Genomic DNA, 14,817 nt, shown 5'->3' with positions numbered 1-14,817 from the left:
CTTGCCATTCGTAATTTTGGCTGTAGCTTTACTTTAAAAGACACTTTAAACTGCAGGTTAAACTTACATTCTATATGCAGTGATAATTTACTGCACTCACTTGCTTCCATTCTGAACTACCTGATCGTGGTCAGGGGATTTGACCCTGCAGCATTGCCCCTGCCTCATTACCTCTAATGTCCCAAGGTATCCATCATTGACCCCCTATCCTTCCTTATCTACATGGGGTTCCTTGGCGATATCAGCTTCTACATTTACATCTCCATCACTTCTCTCAACTTCTCCACTGCTTGTTTGTTGGGTGGGTCGTTTATTCAAAATCCAGTTTTGGATGAGCTGGGGGATGATGCACTATCAATTACGACGAGACGAGAGTAGAGAGTAATCAAGGCTTTATTAAGCAGAGATGTGTTGCCTCCTGCAGCTGCTACCAGAAATGGGAGCAGCTCGGTGTGCACACACATTTATACTCCGCCTACTGGGCGGAGCCAGCAGGCAGGGATCTACCCACTTACCTGTAGTACAGGAGCCTTACCGTATTACCTCTAATGCAAGTATTATACAAACAGTGGTGACTAGCACATTCACCCCCTGTTAAATAAAAGAGTCCAGCGGGGGTGGTGGAAAACTATTTACAGGTTTGTGAGAATTTAAGGTTTAAAGTCTGGTTAAAATTTACAAATTTAGCCAGTCGGGGCCTTGATCCTCCGCTGTGAGCGCCTCGGGCCCTGTGGTGATGCAGGCACCGGCTTGGTCGCCTGATCTGAGGTAGCTTGCGAAGCAAGCTAGCCAGTGGTCGAAGGCCGACGTGTCGTTGTCTGCTTGAGGGTGCAGTTGTAGGCGATCTGGCTTGATGCGTAGTTCCATCGCTGTAATATCTCTGCTTAATAAATTGATGCAATATAAATTAAGACGAGACGAGAGTAGAGAGTAATCGAGGCTTTATTAAGCAGAGATATGTTGCCTCCTGCAGCTGCTGACGAAATGGGAGCAGCTCAGTGTGCAACACATTTATACTCCGCTTACTGGGCGGAGCCAGCAGGCAGGGATCTACCCCCATACCTGTAGTACAGGAGCCTTACCGTATTACCTCTAATACAAGTATTATACAAACAGTGGTGACTACCACAGGGGAGAAAAAGGAAGCAATTGACTTCAGCTCTCATCACAAAGGCTGTACACTTATCATTTATTTCAACCCTCTCCCTGGCAACAGTCTCAGGTTGAACCAGACCGTTCTCACGCTCGGTACTCTATATAATGCTGAGTGGTGCAATGGAAAATTTCACTGACAAGCAGCAGGAGTAGAGAATCCTGCCGCCAGTGAATGGCGCGGCCAAATTCTCCATCCTCGGTGGCAGCGGTAGCGGGGCAGATTCGCAGCGGAGAACCCCGGCCTGTGTGTTTCTTGGTATCATCATTGACCTCCACTTTTACTCTGGCCGCTATCCTGCCTACATTCTTATCCATTTCTTGGTTACCTCCAAATTCGATCATTCCAAAGCTCTTGCTGCCGTCCAGCTGCTGTTTGTAAACTTTAGTTCATCTGAAACTTTTCTGCCCATTTCCTATTCTGAATTGATTCTTAATCCTCCATTACTCCGGTCCTTGCTGATTTACGTTGACTACTAGTTTCTGCAAATTCTCCAATTTAAAATCCTCAGGTTTAAATCATTAACTCATCCCTCCCTGTTTCTATCACAAATTCCCCCCAAATCACATGTTCCCCCCGCTTTGGCCTTATTCTTCACCTCCCAATCTGCCTCACCATTGGGGCTCTGTATTAATTGCCATGATCTGGAATGTTTTTTCTAAGCCTCTCCACTTGTCATATTTTTGTTTGCTCCCTAAGGACAATCCTTAAACCTACCTCTTTGCCCAAGGTTTTGACCGTCCCTCCTCATACCAGTGGCATGGTGGCACAGTGGTCAGCACTGCTGCCTCACCACACCAGGAATCTTGTGTGGTTGTCTGTGGAGCTTCTACGTTCTCCCTGAGTCTGCGTGGATTTCCTCTGGGTGCTCCAGTTTCCTCCCACAGTCCAAAGATGTGCAGGTTAGGTGGATTGGCCGTGCTACATTGCCCAGAAGTGTCCAAAATGTTATGTGGTATTATTGGGTTATGGGGATAGGTTTGGGATGTGACCCTAAGTTGGGTGTTCTTTCTGAGGGTCAGTGCAGACACGATTGGCCGAATGACCTCCTTCTGCACTCTGGGGATTGTACTGCTTATTCCGTGGAATAATTTATGAAACTTTCAACAAAGGTGCTGGACAAAATTTTGACTGTTTCGCGCACAGGTTGCAGTGTGAAAATGGGAGTTTAGAGTTAATTAAGTCACTTTGTTGTGGCCTTTTGCTCATTGTTGTGCTTTTTCATTGTTGTGCATGTTTCATCACCTGTTCATAACTCAGTGTTCCACAATAACAAGCTTGCATTATCTCAGTAACTCTCAAAATATCCTACAACGTAGAGAATCCTTGCATCTAATCTGCCCTTTGAAGATATGATGCGGAATTTTGTGGCCATGTCATGACAGGATGGTGAGTCGTTCGGAAGCCCATTGATTTTGGCAGGACTGGAATATCCCACTAGTAATAACAATAATCTATTATTGTCACAAGTATGAACTTACTGTGAAAAGCCCCCAGCCGTCACATTCCGGCGTCTGTTCGGGTAAGCCGGTATGTGAATTGAACCTGAGCTTCTGGCCTTGTTCTGCATTACAAACCAGCTGTCTAGCCCGATGAGCTAAACCGGCTGTGAAAGACCGCCCATGGTAAAACTTTATGGTTTCTAGGAAATTGCTCAATGAATTTTAGTGTACAAAGCAATAGGATTGGTCCGAGATTTGTATCCATTTGAAATCAAAAAATCTGCATAAAGCATTTTTCGCTATTTTCCCTTCACTAATACACAGCTATTGGAGAGCATGCAGTCACAGGGAGTTTCCAACCCTACAAGATTGGCCTGGAGTCTCCAGAATTAAAGATTAACATCGATGACACCATTCTGTGCAACCCGGGAGAAAAGTCAGAGGGACATTAAAAATATTTTTTGTCCGTTTCTTTGAACATTTCTCTTTAGAAGATACAAAAATATAAAAAATGGGAGCGAAAGGCTGTTTGGCTGACTGGTGACCATCTTCTGTTTGGCTCCCGGATCAGAACCCAACTATTTGCAATTTGTAAATCCGTGAAGAAAGGTTACTGTACCGCAGGAGTGATAACCTGACCAATAGGTATATTTTATGGTAAAACACACTTTAATTTAAACACAGTATTAACTACTTTAACAACAGAGAAATTGCTTTAGAGTTAACAGTTACAAAAGCTCTTAAGTAAAAGAAGAAACTTTAACTTACTTCCTAAACCTGCCTATATATTCATATTAAGCAAACCCAACATGGTTCAAATACCACTCATGAATAAATTTAACAATTAGGTTTTTTACCTGCTTTTCTCTGTGCAGAATCTTGGAGAACCAAAACTGAAAAAACTCTGTTCCGATTAAAATCTGAGGAAGAACTAGCTTTTTCCAACAGACCTGGCTTCTCCTCTTAATTATATCATCAGTACCCAAAGCACAAGGCATCTTTTTGTCTCCTCCCACAAGATGTCCCATGAGCTGGCCAGCCAGGACCAAACCCAATATCCCTCATAAATCACCAACGCCCCAGTTGTCCTTTCGACATAAACAATATTCCATTAACTAGCTGCAAATAAGTAAATGGTTCTCAAATATATTTGCAGAACAATTCACCTGTAAAATCAATGAATACCTCACTTTTATGACCCCGTAATCACAGCTTTTTATGACTGTATGCATCTTAACTAAGATTTTCATAACATTACTGCTAAAAAATATTAAATGTGACAATTTCTTACATTCATAACACTTCCAATTGGGTGATGAGTCCTTTTGCTTTCCAGTTGGCAGAGGAAGGCAGTGTCACAAGGATGGCTGAGCTGGCTAATTGATGGCAAGAGCATGGCGGTAAGTCTGTGGTGAAACATTATATTTAATCACAGTTGGCAGACCTAAATGACAGTAGCATGTTTTTCCAAGTGGTATTCAGCTGCCATGTTGTTTTCTGCCACCATATCAGCTACGTACACCTTATATCCCATCTCTCCTGGATGAGTAAAACACATAACACACAACCCAGCTCTGCTAAAATGGCATGTGTGAGACAAATTGGGTTCCTTTTTTGCAATTTTTAATTTTGAATCCACTGTCCCTGTCCCTATCCTTCCCCTCATGTGGGAAATTCAATATTGATCTTATTGCACTTTTAATTAAGTGCTCTCATGAAAATTTTCTCAGGTCAGAATTGTCTGGGCCAGTTTGCAGTCATGCAATTTTGGGTCTGACTATATTTTCTGCTTTTTTTGTGACTGTCCTCTGCAAATGCGTATATATATTTAAAGACCTCGTACAGCGAATGCAATCTCTGTTCACAGACCGTTATTTCCTCTCACAATACGAAGTCACTTTTTCATGCCAACATTTAACATTGAAATTGCCTGGGTCAACAGCTATAATGAAAATCTGTATTAAAATTAATAATGCAAAACCCTATCTCAACATGGTCATTTTCCAACATTACCATCTGTATTCCTTTCTTCAGAACTGCAATTCCAGTTGTAATGACCAGGTGAGAAGCAATGAACTGGCTGCCCTCTGTTCAACCCTCTTGCTCGGTCACAACAAAGGTTGAAGTTTCTTTTCCCATGAGGAAATACCTTTTCCAAATCAGAATGTATGTAACTATTTAAGCAGTCAGCAATAAGGAATCGATCAAACAGGTTTTTTTGGGGGACAATGAAAGAACAAATTTATTAACCAATAAACCCAAGAAAAATAACAAAAGTACATTCGGCCCTCATGAAATTATTTGTACACGCACACACACGCACACACGTGCATATATAGGTATCAGAAGTAAAGGGAGTTTGAGTCCAAATGAAGAGAGTTAAAAGGAAAACCGTGTCCACTTGCCTTGTCAAGGATTTGAGAGACACTTCACCTTTCCAGAGGGCTTTGAAAGAAATTGCCGACTGAGTTTGTGAAGTTTTTTCTTTCAATAAATGTGACCTTATTAAATGCTGTTTTTCTATGAAAACTGCACAAAGATAGGCATTTTGTTATGATTACAGTGTATGGTTTCTCTGACGATGAGTAGAAAAGGGAATGTTTAAATTGAGGAGTCAAACTTTCAGTCACAAAACCCTTTATTAACAATCAAAGATAATGCAAGAATCTCTAAGTCTCTTTTATTTACCTATATACATACAGTATAAACTTGGAGATGATAAATGAAAAATATTTAAAGAAGTGATATTTCTTTTCAAATAATTGGATATCTTTAGTTAGTAATGACTGTATACTAATAAGCATTAAAGATTTTTTTCCTATAGTGTACCTGGCATATGACAGTGAAATAATGTGTACCCGAGCTCATTGTTTTCTATCTAATTATCTTGAGAGACAGGAAACTTATTATTGAATGTATTAAGGCATGAATATAAAGACATGAGCAAACTGATAACAAGGAAGGTGATGGTGAGGACTTGGACAGAATCAAAAAGCTGTGGATGGGTGGAAAGGTTGGTGGAGGATTGTGCCTAATGGTTTCAAAGGAATCCAAGGGCGGTTGTCTCCTCTTTCTCCAGGCTACTACTCCTGTCAGACTGCCAGATGCTCTTCTTCAATATGGAGAGGTCCTAGTCGCCATCAAATTTTCCACAATCTGCTCCCAAATATTTAACGGCCCTCTGATCCAGACCTGTTTGTCTTTCCACTGTTTCCAGTTTAGACATCCACTCGACTCCAAGATCCCAGATTCCCTGTCAGTGCTCAGAGCCCCCTTGGCTACAGGGTTTCTGATTCCAACGTCACCCCCAAGGTTTGCTTACGTTTGGATCCCAAATCATAGATTCATAGAATCATAGAATCTCTACAGTGCAGAAGGAGGCCATTCGGCCTATTGAGTCTGCACCGACCCTCTGAAAGATCATCCTACCCAGGCCCCCTCTCCCGCACCATCCCCGTGACCCCAGTTACATCCCTGAATAGTAATGGGCTGAATAATGAAGGGAGATAAATGGAAAACACTTAACTCTGTTTGAAGTGGTCCAGGAACTGTCAATTGAAGCTAGATGTTTATAAACATTGCAGTTAGTTTCACAGCTGATCACTTCAAAGTTACTCAAGCACGAAGGGTGATGCATGGAACAATGCTGACAGTTTGGGGCTATGTGGAAACTGCCAGTCACAGCCTAGTAAAATCAATATTAAAGAGAAATGAATGAATGGTGTGCAGCTCAAAGATTGAGGAGGTTTTAACCCAGCTAACTAGTTTTATCTTTCCAGGAATTGACAACTGCTGCTTTCTCTGCCTGAGCCAGCAGGTGAGTTTTTAAAGCAGCGATCTTTTCCAACGTCTTTGTCTGGACTGTTCTCTAACTTCTAGACAGGAGTCTCTCTTCTCAAACATGAAAGGGGTTGGATTTTAAGTTCCTGACCAACAAGTTTGAAGTTGGGCGGTCCGCCTAGAATCCAGCAGACGGATTTTCTGCTACTTACTGACTGGCCTGTCTGAAACTTTATAGGGGCAGGAGATCCATATGGGCTCAAAAAGCTCACTCAGCTTTGCGCATGTAAAGTGGGGAAGCTTTGTGCACGTGAAGTGGGAGACAGTTTGAATGAGGCAGCCAGAGTGGGGATTGAAAGTTGATCATTTGGAGCAATATGGTAATTTGGTGCAGAGTGGGAGGAGATGCTTTTCCCCTTTTCATTTTGTTTTCTATCTTCTTGCTTTGTAACTGTTAACCTGCAGTGAGAGATCCAGAGAGCAACCCTGGAAAGTAAATACAATAAAGACCTACAAGCGATAAGTGAAGGTAAAGAGTTTAATACATTTTCTTAAATAAGTTAATTGGTGATAGCAATGTTGGTCAGTGGGATTAAGTGCTGCACTTGTGAGATGTGGGAAATTGGATGAAGTGCACCCAATTACAGCAGCAGTTGGATGCATTTAGGAGCATAAAGGTGGTGTTGAGATTACTGCAAGGCATACACGGGAGTACTCTTTGATCAATGATTATTGACTTGTGCACAGGGAGAGCAACTCAGTGGAGTTCACTGCATTGCTCTGTCTGAGTCCAGCGAAGCAGAAACAGTTATAGCTTTATCAACCAATAGAATTACAGTTGCAGTCTAATCCTTCATTTGCATGTCACACACCAGTAATAAATTACTGCCGGTGCTGGAACCTGAAACCAAAGAGAAAGGATAATCTAGGTAAGGCCTGTGAGCCTAATGTCAGTGGTAGGGAAATTATTGGAGAAGATTCTTCAAGACAGGATTTACTCCCACTTGGAAATAAATAGACGCATTAGCGAGAGGCAACACAATTTTGTGAAGGGGAGGTTGTGTCTCACTAACTTGATCGGGTTTTTCGAGGAAGTGATGAAGATGATTAATGAGGATAGCGATGTGGATGTTGTCTACATGGACTTCAGTAAGGCATTTGATGAGGTCCCTCATGGCAGACAGGTACAGACGTTAAGTCGCATGGATCAGAGGTGAGCTGGCAAGATGGATACAGAACTGGCTCGGTCATAGAAGACAGAGGGTAGCAATGGAAGGGTGTGTTTCTGAATGGAGGGCTATGACTAGTGGTGTTCCTCAGGGATCAGTGCTGGGACCTTTGCTGTTGGCAATGTATATAAATAATTTGGAGCAAAATGTAACTGGTTTGATTAGTACGTTTGCGGACGAAACAAAGGTTGGTGGAATGCGGATAGCGATCAGGACCGTCAGAGGATACAGCAGGACACAAATCGGTTTGAGACTTGGGCAGAGAGATGGCAGATGGAGTTTAATCCAGACAAATGTGAGGTAATGGAAGAGATATTAAAGATGGGAAATATACAGTAAATGGCAGAACCCTGAAGAGTATTGATTGGCAGGGGGATCTGGATATACAGTTACACAGGTCACTGAAAGTGGCAACGCAGGTGGAGAAGGTAGTCAAGAAGACATACGGCATCCTTGCCTTCATCGGCCAGGTCACTGAGTTTACAAATTGGCAAGTCATGTTGCAGTTTTATAGAACCCTAGTTATGCGAACTTGGAATATAATATTCAATTCTGGTCGCCACACTACCAGAAGGATGTGGAGGCTTTGGAGAGGATACAGAAAAGATTTACCAGGATGTTTCCTGGTATGGTGGGCATCAGCTATGTGGAGACGTTGGAGAAACTCGGTTTGTTATCACTGAAACAATGGAGTTTGAGGGGGTGACCTGATGGAAGTCTACATGATTACGAGAGGCATAGAATCATAGAATTAATAGTGCAGTTTGAGGCCATTCGGCCTATCGAGTCTGCACCGGCCCTTGGAAAGAGCATTCCACTTAAGCCCATACCTCCACCATATCCCCGCAACCCAGTAACCCCACCTAACGTTTTTGGTCACTAAGGGCAATTTGGCATGGCCAATCGACCTAACCTGCACGTCTTTGGACTGTGGGAGGAAACCAGAGCACCCGGAGGAAACCCACGCAGACATGGGGAGAATGTGCAGACTCTGTAGAGACAGCGACCCAAGCCGGGAATCGAACTTGAGACCTGGAGATATGAAGCAACTGTGCTAATCACTGTGCATCCATGCTGCCCACTTGTTTAGTGTGGATAGTCAGAAGCTTTTTCCCAGGGTGGAAGAGTCAATTACTAGGGGACATAGTTTAAGGTGCGAGGGGCAAGATTTAAAGGAGATGTACGAGGCAAGTTTTTTACACAGAGGGTGGTGGGAGCCTGGAAGTCACTGCCAGGGGAAATAGTGGAAGCAGATACGACAGTGACGTTTAAGGGCCGTCTTGACAAATACATGAATAGGATGGGAATAGAGGGATAGGATCCCTGGAAAGGTAGGGAGTTTTAGTTCAGACGTGCAGCATGGTCGGTGCAGGCTTGGAGGGCCGATGGGCCTGATTCTGGCTGTAATTTTCTTTGTTCTTTGTTCTTTGTTTCTCTGCTGCTCGACCTGCTGAGATTTTTCAGCATTTTCTGTTTTCATTGCGGATTTCCACCATCCGCCGTATTTGGCTTTTATTTTTAGTTAATTACTGCTCCAGACAGGCTGCTTGACATGTTCCTGAAAGAATTTAAAAGCACTACTTAACGCAGTATATTACTGACATCCACTGAAAAGCATTTGCTTTCAAAAACTGTCAGGATTCACTCATGGCTATGGGACACGCACAATCTCTCAGTGATGCAGTGCTCTCTGTGCAGAAGCAGAGAAAGGTTTTGTGTCAACAGTTGGGAATAAGCCACATTATCAGCTTACACATTATCAAAAGGGTCGGGCCTTTCAACTGAAAGTGACAATGAGCAGGGAACGCTCTCTTTGAAGATCTGAGCAGATCTAGTTTTCAGATTCCATTTCTATCTGTGACAAGCATTTTTCCATTGTAAAGTCAACAGAGCTGGTTTGGTCCCTGAGCTAAATTCTATTTCTGCGCTCTTTTAGTGCTGAGAGCACCAGGAATAAAAGAAAACCGTTGCATGCATTTTGCTAAATAAGTAGGGAGGGTGAAGGTGGCGAGGCAGTGGCATAGTGATATTGTCACGGGACTAGTAAAACCAGAGAGCCAGAGTGATGCTCTGGGGACCCAGGTACAAATCCCACCACTGCAGATGGTGAAATTTGAATTCAATAAAAATCTGAAATTAAAAGTCTAATGACAACCATGAAACCATTATTGACTGCTGTGAATGCCTTTTCAAGGAGGGAAATCTGTCATCCTTACCTGGCCTGGCCTACATGTGACTTCAGATCCACAGCAACGTGGTTGACTCTTAACTGCCCCCCGAAGGGCAATTAGGGATGGGCAATAAATGCTGGGCGACTCCCACGAACAAATTAAAGAAATGTTTTGCTATACTCAATTAACAGTTAAATAGTTCTTACAAAAAGAGAAAAGATATTTCAAGAGATATGCAATGTTCTGATTGCTTTTACAATATTGGAAGGAATGTCATGCACCGTCTTTCTCTCCTCTTTCATAAATCTCTTTATGTTCCTATTTATCACATGACATTGCCAGTCCTAAATAAATCAAGATTAGTTCTTCGCCCACTCGTTTGATTCTTTACAATCAACCATTCGCAAATTTGCTCTATCAATCAGCAATAAGGCAGAGAATAAACAACTGACAAGCAAACTATACTGACAATCCATTCAACAGTTATGACATTCCGGCAAGCATGTTCCCGGATCCTGAATCTGAGGGAAAAGAGCCAGCAAAGCAGTGTGGCATAATCCGAGAACACTGAACGTGAGAAGTATCCCATATTCCTAATTTCTATCATCATCCGAATATTTGAATTGTATCATTTCATTAATTAGTTCCCAATGCCACTATTTAGGAATAAATATTGTGTCAATCAAAATCAACTGAGGTGCCTGTGAGTGGCTGGACTGTAAGGAGATGGGGTTTTCTCGTCTCCCACTCCTTACAAAAGGGATAAGGAAGGGAAAGTTAACTATTACAAGGCAAACTCCGGAAAACCTTTGAAGGTATGTGGTGGGGCGGGGGGAGGGGAGAGAGCGAGAGAGAGAGAGAGAGAAAGACAGGGAAAAGGTAAAGTGCTGATGGAGCTGCTGATTCATGTCTTGGCTTTGTCTGTAATACATTATGGCCTCATATTGATGCACGATCAATTGCACAAAGACTTGAGTTGGATACAACTGAGGCTTTATTGCTCTAAGATGTGTGGCCTCCCACAGCAGCTGGCGAAATCGCTGCAGCATGGAGGGCACACGTATAATACTCCGCCTACTGGGTGGAGCCAGCAGGCATGGACTACCAACCTACCAGTAGTACAGGTCCTACCACACATCCTTTAATAGAGGTGCAACAGTTGTTTACCACATTCACCCCCTGTTAAAACTGAGTCTGGCGGGGGTGGTGGAGAACTATATTCAACAAATGGTTTTTACATTTACAAAATTCGATAGAGAGAAAAGAAAATGTGTTTTGAAGTCCAGTGGACCAGTTAGAGGTTTAACTGGTCCTGGGCCATGATGTGCCGCTGGGAGCGACATAGTGGTGGTGGCGGTGCCAATGCTGGTCTGATGTCCGGTGACTCCGGGAGCGTGCCAAAACCCTTTTCATCCTCAGGCGAGGGCAGGGGGAGGACGGATGGTCCTGGGGGGTTGCTGCTGGGAGCTCCGGGGGAGGAGAGGGTGGCGCCGGGCCAGGGGGAACCTGCTGGTGCCAGGTCCTTGAGGGAGACAGTATCCTGGCAGCCGTCAGTAGGCATACTGGGGGTTTGCATGGAGCAATTGCACCCTCTCCACCAACGGGTCCGCCTTGTGGAGTCGGACATGCCTACGGAGCAGGATGGGTCCAGGAGCTGCGAGCCAAGTCAGGAGCGATACCCCGGATGTGGACTTCCTGGGGAAGGCAAAAAGACGTTCATGGGGTGTATTGTTAGTGGCGGTGCATAGTAGTGACCAAATGGAGTGTAGTGCATCAGGGAGGACCTCCTGCCAGCGGGAGGCCGGGAGGTTCCTGGACCATAGGGCCAGTTGGACGGCCCTCCATACCGTTCCGTTTGTCATAATATACACACAAGTATATGATGGTGCATAGACAGACACTGACTGACACACTGAATGACCAATTAACACACAGAACACAGCAGCCAATCACCAGTCAGGACACGGCCACTATAAAGCCAGAGGGCACTAGATTTCCCGTTCTCTTGGGATGCAGCCTCTGAGACAGCCAGAGCCCGTGAGCAGCAACACGATCATCCACCATGTGGTAGCAGGATAGTCAGGTCAGGTTAGCCTCAGGTCTCCAGTCAACTCAGCATAGCGTCAACACACAGTTTAAGTATGTTTAATAGTGCATAGTTCAATAAAATAGTGTTGCATTTCTACAAGTGTTGGAAGCCTGTCTCTCTCACTGCTATGGTAAACGCAGTCCTCGCAGACCCAGCACACCCAACACATCACCGTTCTCCCTCTCTACCTGTCCGTTTCCCTGGGGGTTGTAGCTTGTCGTTCTGCTGGAGGCGATACCCCTGCTGAGCAGGAACTGATGCAGCTCATCACTCATAAAGGAGGATCCCCTGTCACTGTGGATGTAGGCGGGGAAACCGAACAGACCGAAGATTGTGTTGAGGGCTTTGATGACGGTGGCAGACGTCATATCGGGGCATGTGATGGCGAAGGCGAATCTGGAGTACTCATCGACTAGACTGAGAAAATATGTGTTACGGTCGGTGGAGGGGAGGGGCCCTTTGAAATCCACACTGAGGCGCTCAAAGGGGCGGGAGGCCTTCACCAGGCGCGCACAGTCCGTCCGGTAGAAGTGCGGCTTGCACTCCGCACAGACCTGGCAGTCCCTGGTGATTGTCCGTACTTCCTCGACGGAGTAGGGCAGGGACTCCCGGGTGACAAAGGCTGTCATGCAGGGTCCGGAATCGGTCTACTTGAGCGCTGGCACATGTACCTCGGGATAGGGCATCTGGGGGGATCGGCGTAGTTTGGCTCGTCCTGGATTAGCAGAAAGACGCTGCAGCTCAACCTTGAGTACAGGATCTGTATCTTCTGAGCCTCCGAGACAGGGCTGGGCGCCGAGTTGATGTACGCCTCGAAACAAGCTAGCCAGTGTTGAAAGTCCCTTTTGGCGTCGCTTGAATGCGGATCCAGCTGCAGGTAATCCAGTTTGATACGGAGGTCCATCTTTTGAAAATCTTCGAGCAATAAATTGATGCACGATCAATTGCACAAAGCCTTGAATTGGATACAACTGAGGCTTTATTGCTTGAAGATGTATGGCCTCCCACAGCAGCTGGTGAAATGGTTGCAGTATGGAGGACACACATATTTATACTCCGCCTACTGGACGGAGCCAGCAGGCAGGGACTACCAACGTACCTGTAGTATAGGTCCTACCATCCATCCTCTAATAGAGGTGCAACAGTGGTTTACCACACATATTACCATGTTTTTACCTGGAATATTTCTGTCCAGTCCATACATGAGAATTCACAACTGGTGGCTTGAACGGCAATGCCCTTACAACAACAGGAACAACAACGCATAGTTAAATAGCACCTGCAGTGGAATACAATGTCAAAGGCACTTCACAGGAGCATTATAAAGCACAATATGACACCGAGCTACATAAAGAGATAATGTGCTCGATAAGCAAAACCTTGGTCAAAACAGGAACTTTTAAGAAGTGTCTAAAGGAGGAACATGAGGTCAGGAGGCGGAGAACTGTAAGGAGGGAATTCCAGAGTTTAGGGCTGAGGTGTGACTGCCAGAGGAAGAGGGATTAAAATAGAGAAGAGGCCAGAATTTGATCAGCACAGGTGGGGAATCAAGTTTAACCAATTTATTGCAGTTCTTTTAAGTAGTAATAGGTGCTGTGGATAAAAGGGGGACTGGTGGAAGTACTGTATTTAGCTTTTCAGAAGGCATTTGATAAGGTGCCTCATCAAACCTCATTGCTGAAAATAAAAGTTCAGGGTGTAGATGGTAATATTTTCAGATGGACAGAAGATTGGCCAGCTGACAGGAAACTGAGAGTTGGTACAAATGGCTCATTTTCTGGTTGGCAGGATGTGATGGGTGAAGTGCCACAGGGATCAGTGCTGGGGCCTCAACTCTTTACAATTTATACAAATGATTTGAATGAAGGGACTGATGGTGTGGTTGCTAAATTTGCTGAAGATATAAAGATATGAAAGAAAGTGGGTGGGATTCTCCGACCCCCCCCCCCTCCACTGGGGGCTGAGTGGCCGCCGTTTTCGGCAGTTCCCGCTGGCGTAAATCACAACAGGTCCTTACCGGCGGGACCTGGCTCCACGGGTGGCTTGCAGAGTCCTCGGCGGGCGGGGGGGGCAGGGGGGGAATGGGGGATCTGGCCCTGGGCGGGGGGGGGTGCTCCCATGGTGGCGTGGCCCGCGATCGGGGCGCAGCGATCCGCGGGCCGGCCTGTGTCATGGGGGCACTCTTCCCTCCGCACCGGCCGCTGTCATCCTCCGCCATGACCGGTACAGAGAAGAACCCCACTGAGCATGCTCTGGGATGACGGCAGCACACGCTGGTGCTCCCACGCATGCACCAACTTGCGCCAGCCGGCGGAGGCCCTTCGGCGTCAGTTGGTGTGGTGCCAAACACTCTGGCGCCAGCCTAGCCCCTGAAGGTGCGGAGGATTATGCACCTTCGCGGCGACCCGACGCCAGAGTGGTTCATGCCACTCCTCGGCGCCGGAGTGGCCCGCCCCGTCGGTTCGTGGCGAATCTGGCACAGTAAGTTCTGAGGAGAACATAAGGTAGCTACAAAGGATATAGATAGGTTAAGTGAGTGGGAAACGATCTGGAAAATGGGGTAGGATGCGGAAAAATGTGAGGTTGTCCCTTTTGGCAGGGCGAGTAAAATAGAACCATATTGTCTAAATCATGGGAAATTGCAGAACTCTGGGTGCCCTCATGCGTGGATCATAAAAGGTTAGCATGCAGGTTCAGCAAGTAATTAGGAAAGCTAATAGAATATTATTGTTTATTGCAAGTGTGATTAACGTAGACATTTTGAATATATATATATATGTATTTGGTGATGTAAGGATTAAAAGCCTGGGTTAATGTGTGCACGACTGCTGCGGTTGTGTTTTAAAAATCCTGATTTGAAAGGAGGCATATACTTTTTGGAACCAGAGGTGTAATTAAAGCATTATAAAAGTAAGATCATAATTCATTCCAGCCATGGATATTGTTGCTGAAG

This window comes from Scyliorhinus canicula, chromosome 10 (genome assembly GCF_902713615.1).
Source record: "Scyliorhinus canicula chromosome 10, sScyCan1.1, whole genome shotgun sequence".
In the NCBI taxonomy this organism is placed as follows: domain Eukaryota; kingdom Metazoa; phylum Chordata; class Chondrichthyes; order Carcharhiniformes; family Scyliorhinidae; genus Scyliorhinus; species Scyliorhinus canicula.
The sequence above is the reverse complement of the archived record's forward strand: the minus strand, read 5'-3'. Positions refer to the sequence as shown.